We start from the raw sequence: 19,121 nt of genomic DNA, 5'->3' as shown, positions 1-19,121 counted from the left end.
CCCTGTTGACTCCACAGCAGCCCTGGGCCGCTGGAGCCAAGGTCTGCGGTCAGCTGCTCACTCAGCCTCAGACTGAGACCTTGGCCCATCTGGCTTCCCCCAAACCCTGGATCTCTCATCTGCCTATCCCTCATCCCCTCCACTCCACCACACCCCCAGCACCCCCCACATACACACACACACCCTGTATCCCATCCTCCCCCATCCCCTACCTCCCTGGATGGTGAGGACCAAGTTCCAAGAGAGTTGTACAATTATACAAAACCACAGCTAGAAACAGGTGCCTGTCGGGTGGGACACCTGCCACTTCACACTGCAGTGTGTGGCTTTTCCCTGTATCTAAAAACCTCACAGGATGCCTGCCAAATACAGGACACATTCAGAACCACTTGGGTCACCCATGTCCCGTACCACTTCCAACCCAGCTCTCTGCTAATGTGCCTGGGAGAGCAATGGAAGATGGCCCAAGTGCTTGGTCCCCCTGCAACCCACATGGGAGACTGGCTTCAACCTGACCCAGCCCCGGCCACGGGGGCCATCTGGGGAGTGAGGCAGCAGATGGAAGATCTCTCTCTCTTTCTGTCTCTCTCTGTAGCTCTTACTACCAAATAAATCACTATACCACCAAAAAGTAAAATAAAATAAAAAGAGAGACAGAAAATTGACTGAGGATGAGTCAAAGCGTGGGGGTCGAGATGTGAGGAAAGAGATTCTTACGGAGGTGAAAATAACATTATTCTGTAGCTGCCTATGGGGCTGGTGGTCCAGCTCTTTCTAGAAGGTACTGGAAGGTACAGAGTGGTGCCAGTTCAAAGGGTGAGCCCTCCGTGGTTTGAGCTTTCTCTCCTGGAGCTATCGCCAAGCGGGTGTGCGCACCTGCAGCTGTGTCCGCCCACGCTTCTGCTGGGCTTGTCCCGAGGCCCCAGGTGACCCAGACAGAGAGGATCCTGACGCCAGAATCCAGCAGGGCTGGGCTCCTCGCGGCGACATGTCCAGGCTCAGGAGTCATCACATGTTTATCAGGAGTGGCTGCCGTGCCCGGGCAGGAGCGTGACCACTGCCCCCTGGTGAAAAACAAGCATCCAGCTGGCAGCCGCCTGAGCTCAGCGCCGACCTCGAGCCCAGGGTGACGTCAGCTGGGCAGAAGGCAGCACTGACCACAGCCCCGGTCCCCTCAGGAGCTGCCCGGAGTAGGCAGGACCTGAGAGATGTTTCTGCGTCCCCATTTACGCAAGCTCTCTGATTTATGTGGCCCCCACAGCGTTGATCTGGATGCAGGCGTCCACCGTGTGGGCAACTCCTTGGCTCCCCAGGGTCAGGGCTCGCGAGGTGCTACCCCCACCCCCAAGAGTAGCCTGGCTGGTTGCTGCGGTCTCATCATCCCAAGCCAGACTCTGCAATTCAGCTTGGGATGTTGACAGGCAAAGGCTTTTTTTTGGCAGTAACTTCCAGATAAGGGAAAAAAAAGCATTAAAAGATTTATGGGTTGTGCTGTGGCCTGCAGTGATGTCACAAGTGTTCATTTGTATTCCAGGTGCTCCACTTCTTTTGTTTCTTTAGTTAAGATTTTTTTTTTCTATTGGAAAATCAGATATACAGAGAGGAGGAGAGACAGAGAGAAAGATCTGTCCACTGATTCACTTCCCAAGTGGCCACAACGGCTAGAGCTGAACCAATCCAAAACCAGGAACCAGGAGCCTCCTCCAGGTCTCCCACACCAGTGCAGGGTCCTAAGGCTTTGGACCATTCTTGACTGCTTTCCCAGGCCAGAAGCAGGGACCTGGATGGGAAGCAGGGCTTCCAGGATTAGAATCAGCGCCCATATGGGATCCCGGTGCAAGCAAAGCGAGGACTTTAGCCACTAGGCCACCATGCCAGGCAGGCCCAGGTACCCTATTTCTGATCCGGCTTCCTGCTCATGTTCCTGGTTCTCATGCTTTGTTTTATTTAGTAACTCTGTTTTTTAAAACCTGCTGCTGAAGTATGTTTCACGCAAATCCAACGCAAATTGGCTTAAACAAAAATAAATACATTCGTAAGTAAACATCCAGGGCTGGTGCAGCAGGTTAAGCCGTGGGTTGCAACGTTGGCATCCCATATGGGAGCAGGTTCATGTCCCAGAGGTCCCGCTTCCCATCCAGCTCCCTTCTGTGGTCTGGAAAAGCAGTCGAGGACAGCCATAGGCCTTGGGACCCTGCACCCACGTGGGAGACCCGGAAGAAGTTCCTGGCTTCAACCTGATCCAGCCTGGCGTTTGTGGCCATTTGGGGAGTGAACCAGCAGATAGAAGATCTTTTTTCTCTATCTCTCCTCTCTATAAAATCTGCCTTTCAGATCAATGAATAAATAAATTTTAAAAAGAAAAAGAAGATCCACTGATAGAACGTTGAAAAGTTCAAGGCTCTGGGCTGGGACTCTCGTCTCTGGGTGCTTCTTCCGGATCGCTTCACCCTCCTGGGGCTCTCTGCACCTCAGGGTTTCCCGACTCCATCGTCACAGCTCAACCTGGCAGGTGAAGGACCCCTAGGCTGTTCTGTCATCTCAGGCCTGCCTTCGGGGCTGACAGCACACTCTACAGACGCCCACCAAACTTCACTGCCCTCAGCACCCCATCTCGTGGTTTAGCACCCCACAGACACACAGGCACCTGCACCCTTCCCTTCTTTGACGGTGTTCCTTTTATGTTCTTTGCTTTTTTTTTTTTAAAGACCTATTTATTTATTTGAAATGCAGAGTTGCAAAGAGAGAAGATTGTTCAACAGCTGGCTTATTTCCCAAAGAGCTGCAATGGACAGAACTGAGCTGATCCCAAGCCAGGAGCCAGGAGCTTCCTCCAGCTCTCCCATGTGGGTACAGGGTCCCAAGGTTATGGATCACTCGCCACTGCTTTCCCAGGCATGTTAGCAGGGAGCTTGATTGGAAATGGAGGTGCTGGGACTCGAACATGAGCCATATGGGATGCCAGGGCCACAGGCTGAGGCTTAGCCTACTATGCATTTCCTACAGCATTTCCTGTAGCATTATTATTGCTATATGTATATTATGTATATTATTGCTCTGTATATACATATAAATATGTGCATATTATTATTAAATAAACATGAATAATAAAATGCAACATTTAAAAAATATTTAAAAATAAATAAATATGTGAAGCACTTTCTTCCCACATACATCGGCCACGGTGTGGTCAGGGTTTCTGAAGATGCCCCATGTCCTGGAAGAAAGAGAACCCCTATTTGGGCATTTATTTATTATTATTATTTTCATGGATCCTGGAACCTTCCTGACCAGAAAGAGTGAACTGAGAAGACTCTGGGGGCAAAAGTAGGTTGGGTGAGAGTGTGGGGAATGTTGTGGTATAGCAGGTTAGGCCACTACTTTTTTTTTTTAAAGATTTATTATTATTTTTTTAATTGGAAAGGTGGATATACAGAGAGGAGAGACAGAGAGGAAGATCTTCCGTCCAATGATTCACTCCCCAAGTGAGCGCAACGGCCGATGCTATGCCGAGCTGAAGCCAGGATCCAGGAACTTCTTCCGGGTGCACATCCCACACGGGTGCAGAGTCCCAAAGCTTTGGGCCGTCCTCGACTGCTTTCTCAGGCCACAAGCAGGGAGCTGGAAGGGAAGCGGGGCTGCCAGGATTAGAACCGGCGCCCATATGGGATCCCGGGCGTGCAAGGCGAGGATGTTAACCACTGTGCCATCGCGCCAGGCCCTAGGCCACTACTTGTAACGCCAGCGTCCCACATGGGCATCAGTTGGAGTCACCGCTGGTCCACTTCTGTCCTGGGGAAGCAGCAGAGGACGGTTCGAGTGTCTGGGCCCCTGTCACCCTCACAGAAGATCCAAGATAAGTTCCTGGCTCCTGGCTTTGGCCTGGCACAGCCTTTCAAATAAATACATACATCTTTAAAAAAAATCAAGTCTGGTGCAAGAAGAAAGAGTGCAGAATCTGGCAGCTAATGAGCAATGCAAAGTGAGAAATGCCACGGGCAAGGGCTTTCTTGGAGGGCTTAGGAGCTGCCACGCAGGAAGCAGTTTCAGGGAGCTCCCAGTGCCTGTTTCCAAGGCAGCCAGGGGCGCTGGGGGCACGCAGGGGCCCAGGGGCTCCATCACTCTGAGACAGGAAAGGCTGCTGTTGGGTGGGGAAAGTGCCCTGGGTGTTGAGACAGAGCTATGACAGGAGAGGAATGTCACACAGGCCGGTAACCTCCTGACCCGCAGCTGCATCTCAGCTGCTCAGGGACTATTGTGTCTTCTGGACACGGGCAGCCAAAGGGTAAAGGTGACTCAGGTGCACGCCCCAGCCAGGCAGGTGCTGGCATGGGCACAGAAGCTCTGCCCCCCTGCCTGCCAGTCTTAAGGTCCAGCTCCAGCCTGGAGGCTCCGTCCAGGACAGCTGTTCCTGCTATCTTGCATTTGGGGTTTTCTTTTTCTTAATTTTTTTCTTCTCCTTCTTTTCTTGATCTACTTTTCTTTTTGAGATGTATTATTTATTTCGAAGGCAGATTTACAGAGAAAGAGTTGCCATCCCCTGGTTCACTACCCAAATGGCCTCAATAGCCAGGGCTAAGCCAGAGAAAAGCCAGGAGCCTGGAGCTTCTTCTGGGTCTCTCATGTGGCTTCAGAGACCCAAGCCCTTGAGTCACGCTCCCCACGTTCCCAGGCCAAGTCCCAGGGAGCTGCATGGGGAATGGCCAGGACCCAAACTGGCACCCATAGGGGGAGACAGGCGTGGCAGGTGGTGGCTTAAGCCACTGTGCCACAGCGCCGGCCCCATCCCCGCTGCTTTCATAATTCTTGCAAAACGACGAGCAGGGAGCTCATACATCCTTTCAAACGGAATGAAACTTTTATGAACATGAAATTTCACAATTAATGAGGTTGATATCGTGTCACCACTGGACGTGATTAAGAATTTATTGATTCACGTTCCGTATGGTTCATGTTTTAGAGCCAAGCAATTTTTTTTCCCCCTCCTCCAGCTGTCAAATATTCACACCCGCCCCTGCAGGGAATCCCCCGCCAGCCAACAGGTTCTCCTGGGGTCCTCTCCTTTGACAGAAACTTTCACCGACCCTGCTGCAGGTTGGACCCGGCTAGCTGGCAGAGCCCAGCTCCGGAGGGGGTGTGGGATCCTGCAGGCCAGAGCCGGGGCGCAGGTGCACAAAAGCGCAAGAAGGACACGGAAAGGTGCGTCCTGAAAGGACAGGATGCTCCAGGGCCACCCTCAGCCGGGCTGCCAGGGGCCCCACAAGACCCCCAGAAAGCGCATGCTCCCAGTCGGCGCCACGAGATGGAGCCAGAGCCCGCTGCCTGGGACAGCCGGCCGCATCCCGGCGCTGGTTCCGTCCAGACCAGCTCTGATCCCAGGTCCCTTCGCCTGCGCCACTCGCGGATGGAAAAGTGCGCGTGCCGGGGAGGTACAGCCTGTAGCCACCGGGCGGCCCGAGGTTCGGCCAGGTACGCGCAGGCACTGGCGTGCGCATCAGGCCTCCGCTGAGCTGCGTTCCCGCCGGCTGCAGGTGCAGGAGCCTGGCCCAGGGGGGCAGAGGCAAGCGCACTCCCTCTGCATTGGAACCGGAAAGCTGCTGGGGTTCTCGGATTGGCAAGCGATAAGGGGGTGGGACCGAGACGTGCCCAGACCCAGGAGTGGAAGTGCGTGGAGAAGGCTTAGGAGGTGCAGGAAGCTGGGCTCCCCAGCTGAGCCGGCCTCTTGGAGAGGGATTTTGGACCTTGGGGTCAGCATCCCCTCCACCTCCATCTACCCCTGGAGGAACCAGATGTACACCTTCTGGCAGCCTGTACCTGTGCGTGTGCAGAAAGTCAAATCAGAAACAAAGAAAAATGGGACTCGCCCAGACATTTCAACATGAGGGATTTGAGTGTCCCAAATGGTGTCTTAACCCCCGAGCTATAACGCCTGCAAAAAGCTGTGGGCGTTTTTAAAGTCCGCAAAGCGGGTCGATTCTGTCAGGGCACTTGACACACCCGCATCCCATACGGACCCGCCAGTTCCAGTCCTCGCTGCCTTGCGTCCTGTCCGGCTCTGCACCAGATGATGGTTCGTTCACTTGGGTTCCCTGCCGCCGTTGTGGGAGTCCTGACTGGAGTTCCCAGTGGCTGGCTGCTGTCTAGGCAGGCTTTTTTGGGGACCGATCCAATGGATGGGCCATGCTTAGCGTCAACAAGAAAAAAAAATGTGCCCTGGCTAACTTTCCCTCAGAGCAGAGCTCTGGTTCAAACAGAGCCATCCTACAGGTGGATGTGCTCTGCTTGGGGTGTGGGGAGAGAAATGAGGCGACACAGCCCCAAGGTAGCTTTTAAAAAGAGAGAGAGGGGCCCGGCGGCGTGGTTTAGCTGCTAAAGGCCTCACCTTGAACCGCCAGGATCCCATATGGGCGCCGGTTCTAATCCCAGCAGCTCCACTTCCCATCCTTCTCCCTGCTTGTGGCCTGGGAAAGCAGTCGAGGACAGCTCAAAGCCTTGGGACCCTGCACCCGTGTGGGAGACCTGGAAGAGGTTCCTGGTTCCCGGCTTCAGATTGGCGCAGCACCGGCTGTTGCGCTCACTTGGGGAGTGAATCATCGGACGGAAGATCTTTCTCTCTGTCTCTCCTCCTCTATGTATATCTGCCTTTCCAATAAAAATAAATAAATAAAGAGAGAGAGAGAAAAGGCAACCCGAGTGGATAATCCACCTCCTCGTTGCTGCGCCGCGTCCTCCCAGAGTCCACCAGAGGGTAGCAGAGAGACGCAAATGAGAGCACAGCGGGCCGCAATTCCTGGGGAATTACACCGTTAGTTCCCCACCAACTGGGAACATTGCTATGTCCGCCCAGAGCTACGTGGAAGGGCACGGCAGCACAGAAAGGTGGAGCAACCTGCCCAAGGATGCACAGCCTGCAAGGAAAGAGTAGATTTGAGATCTGAGTCCTGGGACGGACCCTGCAGAGAAAAGAGGGAACAGATGGCAGGGGGGTGGGTGAGGGTCCACCTCCAGACATAACCCCATGGGCTCTACCAGATCAGCTCCAGAAACCAACATCACACAAGGACTTCTGATGCGCTAAGAGCTGCAGCATCAGGCAGGGGCTGTTCCCCTCCTGCAATCCAGGAACCTGGCTGAGCCCCACCCAACCCATCCTCCACCTGCAACCTGCCCCAGGCTTCACACACCCAGGGGCCACTCCGGCAGCCCCTCTGGCTTAGATGTTTCCACTAAGAAGTGCCTGGTCAGCAGCAGTGAACGCCACGGAGGGATTGTTGGGGCCCTGTCTGGGGTAACCATGACAGAGCTTCGGACCCCAGGTGGATGGCATGGGTCCCTGGGAGGGGGTTTGGCTGGGTTTTGAGCAAGCTACTCATTGCCCTCTGTCTCCAGTCAGCCCCCACTTTGGTACCTGAGGGGGCTGCAGCGGCTACCTGACTGTGCTCCCCCGCCTTCTGACAGGCGGCGGGGGGGTGGGGGGGGCCCAGCATTAGCCTTTTTCCTGGGTGGTGGGTGGGGGAGGGCGCCGGAAGGTGGCACCTTGCCATGGACCGTTGGGGAGAAGAAGAGACAAGATCTACCCCCAGGGGTGCCCGGCCCCTCTGAGCCCTGCCAAGGCCGCCCACACCTGCCTGACTTCCTGGGAAAGTGCCCCTCACCCCTACCCTGTGTGTGCCCGTGGCCATGACCTGACCTTGTGTCCCTTACCGGGGTAGAAAGCCAGCCGTTGTCCCCCCACCTCACCCCTGCTCAGTGTCCCCTCCTGAAGAGACACACCGGACAACAATCCAAGAAAAACACTCAGAGACACGGTTCCTCTTTATGAACAAAATGCGCTTCACAGAAGTTTACATCCTTGAAGAGGTGGACGTGGCCATGTGCAATAATCACATTTACTCAACAAGGGGACTCCGGCTTGGCCTCAAGGCACTGAGTCAGAGCCCCAGGGCAAGGTGAGAAGTGGAGGCCGGAAGGACACCACGGTAGAGAGATGTGGACCCTGCCCAGGGTGTCAGGAAAGGCCGCCCGGAGGAAGTCGTGTCCCATGGACTTGGGTCAGATTGGGGCTTGGGCCCAGATGGTCTGCGGTCTGCTGGTGTGAAGGCTTCTCTGGGCTAAGGGGAAGTCACCCAAGCGTTGCCTCCTCCCCTCCCCCATCCCTGAAACTCTAGTATGGCTGCAGAGATGAGCCATAATTACAGTCGTTTCTGGAACACTCCGAACATTCCTCCTAATTACCAAGCCGCCAATCCCACTTCCACCTCTCAGGAAACTCTCAGGAGGCCCACCCCCACCCCTGCCTGGCCAGGGCCAGCCTCCCCCCAGCCCCTCTCTGCCCTCAGCAGCCCACTCCCCACACCCGTGCCCCCTCCCTTTTCACTCCCTGGCTCCCTGGGGGCAGGGCCCTGCTGGAAACCCAGCTCAGGAGACTGCCCAGGGGTGGGCATAGGTGTAGCGGGTAGGAGGAGTCCCAACCCACCCAGAAAGAAGGGCTTGAAGGCTGGGGAGGGGGGAGTAGGTCTCTCTCAGACACTCCATGTATCCACAGGACACCTGACTCATAGCCCCCAGGAAAGGCTGTTTGCAACTCCCCCAGCAGCCCCTACTCTGTGCCTCTCCAGGGTCTGAGGGGCTTCCCACCCCTCTCAGGGCTCTTCCAACTCAGCAGGAAAGCCCCCAACTGGCCCGTGCCCCCTGCCCCCAACTGGCCTGGGCCACCCCCCAGGCTAAAGCCATTCCCCCGGTTCCACACCCACATCAAGGCAAACTCTAGCCCAGCAGCCTCATGCCCCTACCTGAGCCCCGGCACCCTGCCCCCACTTCCAGCAGGAGGCACAGAATCAGAGGACACACCCCAGCAGGCCCCCTAAGTACCCACTCCCTTATGTGTGGCCTCCAGCCACCTGCCCACCTTGCTGTGTGCCACTGTTCTAGTGGTTTCCACTCCTATGCATTGGCTGCCAGGCACACCACAGTCAGGTCCCCGACAGCGGCCAGCAGAGGCCTGAGGACTTACTGGGACGAGGCAAGAGCTGCCAAGCTATGACAGATTTTTCTGGACCACAGCCTACTGGCCACAGCTCACCCCCTCTCTGTGCCTGAACCCCAGATCTCTCTTTCCAAGATAGCCCAGCCCTGGGCTCCCTCAGGGTGCCCCTGAATTTCAACCCCAGGATTCTGCATTGCTGGGCCTAGCATGGCCTCCCAGGGCAGAGGTCCAGTAGGGAGTGGTCCCAGGGGCTTCCAAGACCCACGTGACAGGGGGAAAGTCCCCCTGACACACACCTGCCACCCAGAGGCACTCTTGCAAATGCTTCATTAGTTTGTTTAATCCTCATAACAGTGCTGGAGTGAGGTGTTATTAACCCATTGCACAATGGGGCAGACTGAGTCAAGCCGTTTCCATGAGTGCCTAGAGCAACAACCACAAGCAGATGCCAAAGCTTGAGCCAAAGGAGAATTAGGGGCTTCCTGTGGCCCCGCCGGCCATGCCACACCTCATCAGCTCAGCTTCATCCGAGCTCTGCCAAGGGCAGGAGACAGGCAGGGAGGGGACCATTGGGCCCACAGAGGCAGGACTGGGGTATACTGAGGCCGGCCTGGGGATGGTGCACCAAACCAGAAATCACGGAAGACCTTGTGAAACTGCACTGCTCGCTGCACAGACCAGGAAATTGAGTTCCAGGCAGGAACGGAAACTGGTATGCACCCCACCTGGCCTTGGGGACCACCACAGAACCAGCCTGGGCTGGTCTGTAGCAGGGAATGAATGAAATCGCCAGTTCCCGACCCTGACAGTTGGGGAGGGTGGTGGCCAGCAGGGGGCAGTGCTGCCCCAAGAGTGGTCGTCCCAGCTCGCAGCCATTCCCGGGGTAGGGGGCGGGGTGCCCCGTCTGAAGGTCTCAGGGCAGATTCAGGGCGGGGGATCCTAAAGGCTTGGAGGGGTGTTGAAGGGAAGCTACCCGGCCATACAATTGCAGGGCATCAGGGGTATTGGGGATCCCCAAACCCAGAAAAGACGCCCCCTGCCCCAGCCCAGCCCCTTCCAGATGTACAATTCCCAGATGGGACAGGCGTTTCAACAAAGCAATTAAGACACTGCTTGGGATGCCCACATGGCCTACCCGAGGGCACCTGCCTGGGCTGGAGTCCCAGCTTCAACCCCAGTCCCTGCTTCCTGGAAGGCCCCACAGACTGCACACAGGGTGGGCAGGCACCCAGGGGGATGAAGGGGCTGGAGGATGGAGCTGGGGGCACCAGGTGAGGGGACACAGGTTGCAGAGCTTGCATTGCCTGGAGGTGACTCACAGACAAGAAACCAGAGAAGGAAATGTCTCTTCAGTGAATCACAGCCTCCAACCCTGCCACTTTTACAACCTGGATACTCATAGGACACACCCTGCCTGGTCCATCAGCTCAAAGCCTTCCCATTTGAGTGATGGGAGGTGGGAAGGGACACTAGCCTGCCACCCCCTGCAGCCACCACCTCTGCTTCCTTATGTCTGAAAGATTCCCTCCCCTCCCGCCTTGGCCAAATGAGCTCCTATTCAACCTTTCATCCTTCAACCCACCCCACCTCCTCCAGGGAGCCTTCCCTGTCTGCCCCACATCCTGCAAGTACTCCTGACCCCATGTAATTCTTCCTACACCCCCACCAGAGCAGACGTGTTGTGTGTCCCTAGGGGCTAGCGCTGGCTGGTCCACTGTACCCCCAAGATCATTGCCATGGTGAAGGACTCCCACAAATTCCCCAGCAGATTCTGGAACGGTGCAGGGGACATCAGCCACTCTGACCTTGACTCAGAGAAAGCCCCCCTGGTGGGAAGTGGCCCCTCCCCAACTTCACCTCCTCCTAGGAAAAAAAAAATAGAGGCCCAGAGAGGGCCAGGGTGCTGCCCAAGGTCACACAGCATAACAGAGCCAGCGCAAAGTCCCACGGAGAATCCAGGACGCCAGCTCCCACTCAGGGTTCTCCTGTAACAGACGCAACTATTTTTAGGAAGCTAATTAGCAAGTCAAATGTGACTCCTGCTAATAATAATACCACCTTTATGCTTTTGAGAATCTCTCCCTCACCTCGTTTGCTCCTGCCATCCGCCCGTCCGCCCGCAGCAGCCACAGCAGCGACAGCAGCAGAGCAGGTGGGAGCAGGTGGGAGCATGCGCTGATCTCATCAGTGAGGTGTAGTCCAGACAGGAAGTGGACAGTCCCAAGCCTGGTGACCCCGTCCAGCTGGCCGACTGAGCCTCTCATCTCTGTCCTCAGCCTGCCCTGTGCTGGTTCCGCCCTCCCAGTCCCCCCATACTTGCCCACTCCTGCCCACCGAGCTGAGCGTGTCCTGCTCCAGGCCTGGCTGCAACTCCAGTTCCTGCATTCTCATGACCCTGTCCGGCAGTCCCAAGGACTGCATGCAGGATGGTCAACAGGGAGTCCAGCTGGATGAACCAGGGTTGCCATAGCAAGGTTTGGGAGCCAGGTCCCCAGCCCTCATCCTGTCTGTCCCCTGCCCACAGTCCCTCACAGAAGTTCCTGGGGACATCTGGCACCAGTCGAGGCCGGATGGACGCAAACATGAGGTCAGAGTCAAGGTCAGACCTTGAATTACTTCCTCAGCCCTTCCCCAGAGGAGTGTCACTTCCTAACTGGCATGCAGCTGGGCTGTCCCGTTAGTCAGTACTGCAGACAGCACGGGGTGGGGCGTGACTGGACCTTCGCTTTGCAGACCGGCACCAGAAACCTGGGCCAGGGTGCTGGTGGAACCACGAACCCCTTGCCTCTCCCAGGAAAGCCTGCGCTGAACCCTAACAAGGAATGGGGGAGGGGAGGAGGTGTGGTTGTGATACAAGGACCCAGCACTTTCGGATCCCCTGCCCTTGTCATGTCTTGCCAGACCCACAGTGTGAACCCTGGTCCCAGGTGAGCCAGCAAACAGGGAGACAAAAGCTAGGAGTGGGAGGTGGGACGGAGAGTCCTCCCCAGCCAGGCCTGTCCCAGGGGTAGGACTGCCTCCCCCGACTCCCTGTCACTGGGTCCCCACCCTGGCCCCTGTGCACCCCAGCAGTGCCCTCCCAGGGCAGCCACACTGGATGCTGGGCTGCAGCCCTGCCTGGCAGGGGACAGCAGTGCCACTGCTGACACAGCAAGCATGAGGCCACTGTGAAGGAAGATAGGAGGGGGCTGTGTCGCAGGAGTGGCTCGCTCGGTCACCGTGGACAGGCAGAGGCATAGCCTGACCCTGACCGAGGGTTCACATCCACCGAGTGTGGGGTTGGCAAAGGCCCTATGCACACACACACACACCATTTTCTCCCCCAAGTCCCCATTACTTCCCAGGGGACACTCCCCCCCGCCTGAGTCCCCTTTCAACCCTGACAGCAGCTTCTCCCACCCTGCCCTCTTTCATGCCTCCAGGCTGGGAGGGCATGGAGAGAGCTTATGGAGAGAGCTGCACTGAGCCCAAGATAGGGGCACCGGCTGTGGGGAGGGGGCAGCAAGGCAAGTGTGGCCGCTGTGACCGTGCCGTGACAAAGGCCTGTCACCCTGCCTCAGGGAAGGAGCTGTCTGCGGGAGGCGTGTATGGCTTTTCTGCTGAGCGAGCGAGAAACCCTGGCAGGAGTGCTCCACTTTTGGGCAGAAGCTGCGGAGGGCTGCTCACTGCCCGCAGGGCCCCAAGCCAGCGGGGGCGGGCAGGCGGGTGGGCAGGATGCAGGGGTGCGGGCAGGGGGAGGCTCCTCAAACCAGACCCAGCTGGGTTCCAGAGAGAGAGAGGTCAGGCCGGGAAGGGGGGGGGGCGTAGTGGGCAGGTGGGGCGCAGGTGACAGCAGTCCTGTGCTCCCCAGGGAGGGCCAGGAAAAGCAGCACCCAGCCAGGCACCTGATCACGTGGGCCAGTGCGGTTTGGCATGATGTGGGGTACAGACGCTCATTCTGCAGCCAGGTGCCGTGGGCATCCTCAGGGCAGCCTCAGGCCTAGCCCCAACCAAGGCCATCCTGTCCGCCTCCGTTCTCACCCTCCCCGAGGGCCGCCCTGTGAGTCCCTGTGAGTGCCCACCCAAGGCTCACAGCCACCTTTCCTGTAAATACATGCCTCCCTGAGCTCCCTCCCTCCAGGCCCCACAAGCCCCACTCCACCTTCCTAAGCAGAGAGCTGATCTGGGGCTATGCCCACAGGCACCGGAGGAGCAGGGCTGGCAGTGGGGCAGCTGGGGAGCAAGGGGGGGTGGGCAATCGCCTGAGGCGGAGGCAAGTGTTATGCCCAAGGTGGGGGCCAGGCCCAGCTCTGACCACACAGCTGTGGTGCCAGAGCCCAGCGCAGCCTCCCAGGATGCAAAAAGGCACACCTGAGGCATGGGCAGGCGAAACCGAGACACAGAAATCTTCCCTCTGCTGCTGCAGGACCTGGTAGCCGAGACTAGCCAGGCTGAAGCCCGGAGCCCAGGACTCAGTCCGACTCTCCCACGCGAGTGGTGGGGGTCCGAGCAGCTGATTCACACTCCACTGCCTGCCAGGGGGAAGCGCTTGCTTGTGACTGAACTTTCCAGGCGTATGACGTGTGGGCCTCCTTTCCTTTGCTTCCTTCCTTTAGTTTAGAAAGATCTGCCTTAAATGGACATATAATGGCCAGGGTTGAACCAGGCTGGACTCAGGAAGCAGGAGCTTCTTCTGGGCCTCCCATGTGGGCACAGGGGCTCAGACACGGGCCACTCTCCACTGCTTTGCCAGGTGCATCAGCAGGGAGCTGGATCAGAAGTGGAGCAATGAGGACTCAAACCAGCACCCATATGCGATGCCAGTGCTGTCCCCTTTATTCTGCACCTGGGCCAAGCAAGCACCAGGGAGCCACCAGAGGACAAGCCCTGCTCCCCTCACCTCACTCCTCAGACTGGTCCTTGGTGGAGGGACCAGGAGACCCCTGCTGTAAGCTGAGGGCACAGCGGAAGCAGGGCTGAGCAGGGCAGAAGAGGAGGGCTATGTTAGCGCAGTCCCGGGACTGAGTCCCTAGGCGTGAGGACAAGGACACCTCTAAGTGAGCAGCTGCTGCAGGAGCTGGGGAACCACAGAGAGGTTAAGCCTGTGGCCCAGGGGCACACAGCCTGGGTGGTACTGCCAGGCCAGTCCCTCCATATCCCAGGCTGGGTGCTCGGGTCCCTGGTTCGGGCTCCGTCTTGTGGCCAAGCCTCGCCCTTCTCCACCTTGTGCCTAGGAGGGTTCCCCCTCCTCCTTTCCACCCTTCTTCCGAGGGAGGTTCCAGCCTCCCCCGCAGCCTGGAAACCCCCCAGTTGTCCAGTGAAGGACCTTGGGCCACAGCCCAAGGCTGCGCCCAGCCCCCTTGTCCGTGAAGGGAAGTTGAGGCTCCCCCACCCCGCTCCCGGTCACAGGCTGAGCTCAAGAGGGGGCGCACAAGCCTCCCACTGGTCCCCCCACCAGCCTCAGCCCTCAGAGATCACCCCCCATCCCCCACTTCCCACTGCCATAAGATGGAATCCCTCCCTCCCTCCCCCAGATGCCTCCAGGTTTCTGTACTTCATTTATGAGATGAAGATAATAAAATCCACCGTGGGAAGTCGTTAGTGTTATTAGATAAAATACATACCAGGTTCCCGCCTAGAATGCCGGAGGGATTACACGTCCACAAAGCATCCCTTTCCCCGCCCCCACGGATCCCTCCTCTGACACCCCAAGCACCACTGGAAACCCTGAACCCCAGGCGCAAGTCCTACCCTGTGTAATACCCGTACCCTGGCTGCCACTCCCACAGTCAGCATCTTCAGAAGTCTGGGAGGGGCTGGAGGGGGGCTGGAGGGAGGACGGACAGTGGCCAGAACAATGGACCACGGCTAAAGGGGCAGCTGCTCCCAGGGGTGTCCCTGAGAATGCGGCCCGTCAGCAAAGCCTTTTAGACCCATGGCTGGCATTTGTCCCGGCAGTTAGGACTTCGAATGCCCGCATCCCCTGTCAGCATGCCTGGGTTCGAGTCCTGGCTGTACTCCTTGCTGATACTGAATGTGGGAGAGGACAGGGATAGCCCAAGCACCTGGGCCTGTCACCCACCTGGAGGACCCGGATGGAGTTCCTGCCTCCTGGCCCGTGAACCTGCTCTGACTCATCCCTGACTGTTGTGGATATTTAGGGAGTGAATCAGCAAAGAAAATAACTCTACTGGCCTCTGTCTCTGTCTTTCAAATAAATAAAACAAATGAATGTATATTTCAAGATAGGTTGAAGACTTAAAGGAATGAGTCGTGTGGCATTCGGAGGAAGAACATTCTAGAAAGAAAGGCTGGCAACAGGTGCCAGGTTCACAGGTTTGGGGTGGTGCCCGGCCCTCAGGTGAGCTCATATCCTCCACATCCCAGCCGTGTGTCCTCCAGGACAAGGGTGTAACAAGGGCCTCCTGGGACCCAGGATAGCAGCCCTAAGTGAGCCAGGTGTTTCAGAGGCAGCCTTGCCTCTCCTGGGGCTCCACAGCCTGTGGGAACAACCCAACATCAGGAAGCAGGAAAGAACTCCAGGCACCGGATCTGGGCCACAGGGACTGGCATTTCCGGAGCTCCCGGTCCCCTGCGTAGGCTACAGGGAAGTGTCACAGGGCCCTGTACAGGTGCCCCGTGCGCAGGGAACCACAGGGGGGTGTGGGTGTCTCACCGGCTCTGGGGTAAGCAGGGACCCCAGACAGCCCCAGAGGCAGGTCAGGACTCTGCAGCCACAGTGGTGGGGTCCCACCTCCAGAGCCCACCCATCCCACAGCCTCACCTTCCCTTTTTGACAATGGGGTAGGAAGGGAGGACCTATAAGCACCTGGGCCACCCTAGGTGAGGAACGACCGGACCCTCTGTGAGGGGTGTGGTGGCCCGCAGAAGGCCACTTCCTTTTCTCAGAAGTCTCTCATGTTGTTCCGATTTTCAAGAAACAGGAAATAGATAATCTTAGGCGATTTTCCACTCCAGGCCAATGTTTAGCTCTGCTGTCCGGCGGACTGGCCAGCTGGCAGGTGCAACCCAGGCATTTCAAAGGAGGGAAGAAGGGCGGCCAGACGCAAGCTGTGAAAGCTGGACACCACTGGATTCCCAACAACCCCCAAAGCATGTGTCCCCGGTGGGAACCCCAGGGCCCGGCAGGAGGCCACCAAGGGTGCTATGGGGTCATCTCTGGTCAGACTATCTGCAGACCAGCCCCTCACCCTCACATCCCACTCACATGCCTCCTGCCCTTTCCAAGGCCACCCCACCCCAGTTAGCTGCCTCCTCCACATGGTGACCTTGCCCAGCCTGCAGCCATGGTTAGTTATCTGGGGGAGACACCCACGCCTACTCAGCCCTCCCTCCTGCCTCTGACCACACTGCCCTTCCCATGACTCCTGCAGCCACCTCCTCCTCCTTCCTGCTTCTCCGCTCCTTCTCTTTCCTCCTTGCTCGGAACTCAGGGGTTCCCCTGGACCCCACAGACCTCTCGCCACTCTGGGTCCAGCAGCCTACTGTGTGCGACCCCTGGCTCTCTGGCCTCTGGTCTGCTGGCTTGCTGGCTACCCCAACCCTGGTCTGACCCTGGCCCCCACAGCTGACCCACCCACCCAGGATGAGTCCTATTGAGAGAGGAGTTAGAGTGGGTAGTAGGCAGTTAGGGTATTCTGGGTCCCTGAGTAAAAGAGAATTTCCCCACCATGTCTTGAACTCACTCTCCCAGGGACAGGGGTGCTATTAGCATATCAATTCCCCACCAGAAGTATCGGCCATTACCTCCGGCCACTGTGGGAGGGTCTCAGGCTGATCTCTTTATCATTGAAAGGAGAGCAGGAAGAAGTAATACACATCTGCCCAAGGCCTGGAATGTCCTATGTCTGGCACCTCTGTGGCCTTTTGTCCCAAGGCCAAGTACCATGGAAACCAGGAATTTTCTTTGTTCATGGAGAAACATCTTTGAGGGAAACCTTTAAAAGGTGCATTCCCCACCATTAATACGGGTTCTTATTTTCCTGCCACTATGGCAGAGCACTGAGGTCCTTTTCCTCCTGCCACTATGGCAGGAGGTAAGGGTCTTTTCTATCTCAAAACCCCCTCCCGTCACTAGGACGGGAGTCTTCTCTTCTCAACTTTTCTAATAAATCTTGCTTTAAAACTAAACCGTGTCCGCATGAAAATTCTTCTTTCCTGCGAGACAAGAATTTGAGGTTGCTGCCATACTCGGAATCAAAATTCCTGCAACACTATGGATGCGGGTCATGTGGGTGCTGGGTCCCCAGCACAAATATCCACAGGTGGGGAGAACTGCCCCAGCCCCACCCTGACCCCTGGACCCCGGGGCAGCGGTGGGGCGGGGGGGAGCCCACATTGGAGAACACAGCCAAGCTGAGGGGGGCTCTCTGAGGCTTATTCTCTCTGCATCAGGCACAGTCAGTCTACTCAAGGTTCAGTGGGGCACTGGCAGCCCGGCTGGGAGGTCCTGCACCTGGCAGGGGAGGGAAAGCTGCCCAGCTCCTCTCCACAGGTTAGGGAGCGTGGCACCCCACCAGGGTTCCCCACATCTGAGTCTCTTCTCTCCTGACTGCTGCCCCTCAGAGACGGAGCGGGAATGGCTGGGGGCATTCACAGGCTCCAGTGAGCAGATCCCAAGGCCACTCCCCCCGCTGACAAAGTCACCAGGGCCACCAGGAAGAAAAGGAGTTTGACACCTGGTGGAGAGCCAGCCCCAGGCTGAGCTGAGCCAGGACATAGGAAGCCCTAGGGGCGAGTTCAAGCCCCAGGCACCCCTGCAGGGGCATGCCAGGGCTGGGGGTGCAGGTTCCGGGAATGCACTTACCCCATTCCCAGCAATCTCTTGTGGACTCCAGCCAGAGTCTCTCAAATAGGTCCACCCTGGTCCCGACCCCCCATGCCTTTGATCCTGTGATTTTCCTGGGCTCCCCGTCTGTGCCCAACCAGTCCAATTCATCCCAGAGACAACACACAGAAGACACCTTGCCCAGCCTGGCCGGCTTGCTAGGCACTAGCATGACACCTCACTGGCTTCAAACTTCCTTTTTAAAATTTATTTTCAGGGCCTGGTGCAATAGCATAGTGGTTAAGGTCCTCGCCTTGAACGCACCAGGATCCCATATGGGCACCGATTCTAATCCCGGCTGCCCCGTTTCCCATCCAGCTCTATGCCTGTCGCCTGGGAAACCAGTCGAGGAGGGCCCAAAGCCTTGGGACCCTGCACCTGTGTGGGAGAACCAGAAGAAGCTGCTGGCCTTGGATTGGCTCAGCTTCAGCCGTTGTGGCCGCTTGGGAAGTGAATCATCAGACAGATCTTCCTCTCTGTCTCTCCTCTCTGTATATCTGCCTTTCCAATAAAAATAAATAAATAAGTCTTAAAAAAAAAAGCCTTTCCGGAGTTTTCCAAAGTCCCATCTGAGATCACTGTCAGAGCCCTGGGCCAGCCCCCTCTACGCACACAGAGTTCCTCCGAAAGGCGTGGACCTCACTCAGTGCTCACAGCCGCAGACCAGGCACCTGGGACCTCTGAGCCATCAGGGAATTGGGGGTTTTAGCCACGATGAGTCCTGGAGTTACCGGAATCCCCATGATACAGCCCGTCCCACCAACCTGGGCAGCCCCTAGGAAAAGCCAGGCCCCTAGGGGCCTCTCTGTTAAAGACCCACAAATTGGCCTCAAAGGTCTCGGGTAGAGCTGAGTGATGGGGAAGTGAGGCCTTCCCAGGGCCAGGGGGCAGAGGCAGGCAAGGGCAACCCCCTCAGGACTTCCCCCTGCTGCCCGTATTACTGCTGCACTGTGCAGGGATGGGCCAGCTCAGATGGTGACCTGGACCTGAGCGGGAAAGGGGGAGTCGGCCATGGGGGCAGGGGACAGCGGATACCCAAGGACCTGAAAGCTGCTATTGGTAGGGCATTGTGAGAAGGTGGGAAAGGGGTCCCCACTTTGGCAACTGGGGTCTCCCACCAGTGCCCAGAAACCCTAGGGACCACAGGCATGGAACTCCCCCCACTCCCTTCTCTGACTCCAGAGCCTCAGATGCACCTGCCAACCTCAGGGGCGTCCTCCTACTGCAGCATTCTCTGGTGGATGCAGGGGGCAGCCTGTGGGCCACCCAATACCCTGCCCCACGTCTATGCCCAAGTGATTCCTGGGG

The sequence above is a fragment of the Ochotona curzoniae genome, unplaced genomic scaffold, assembly GCF_017591425.1.
Source record: "Ochotona curzoniae isolate NIBS_2020 unplaced genomic scaffold, NIBS_Ocur_1.0 scaffold_4701, whole genome shotgun sequence".
NCBI lineage: Eukaryota > Metazoa > Chordata > Mammalia > Lagomorpha > Ochotonidae > Ochotona > Ochotona curzoniae.
Note: the sequence above shows the minus strand (reverse complement) of the source record.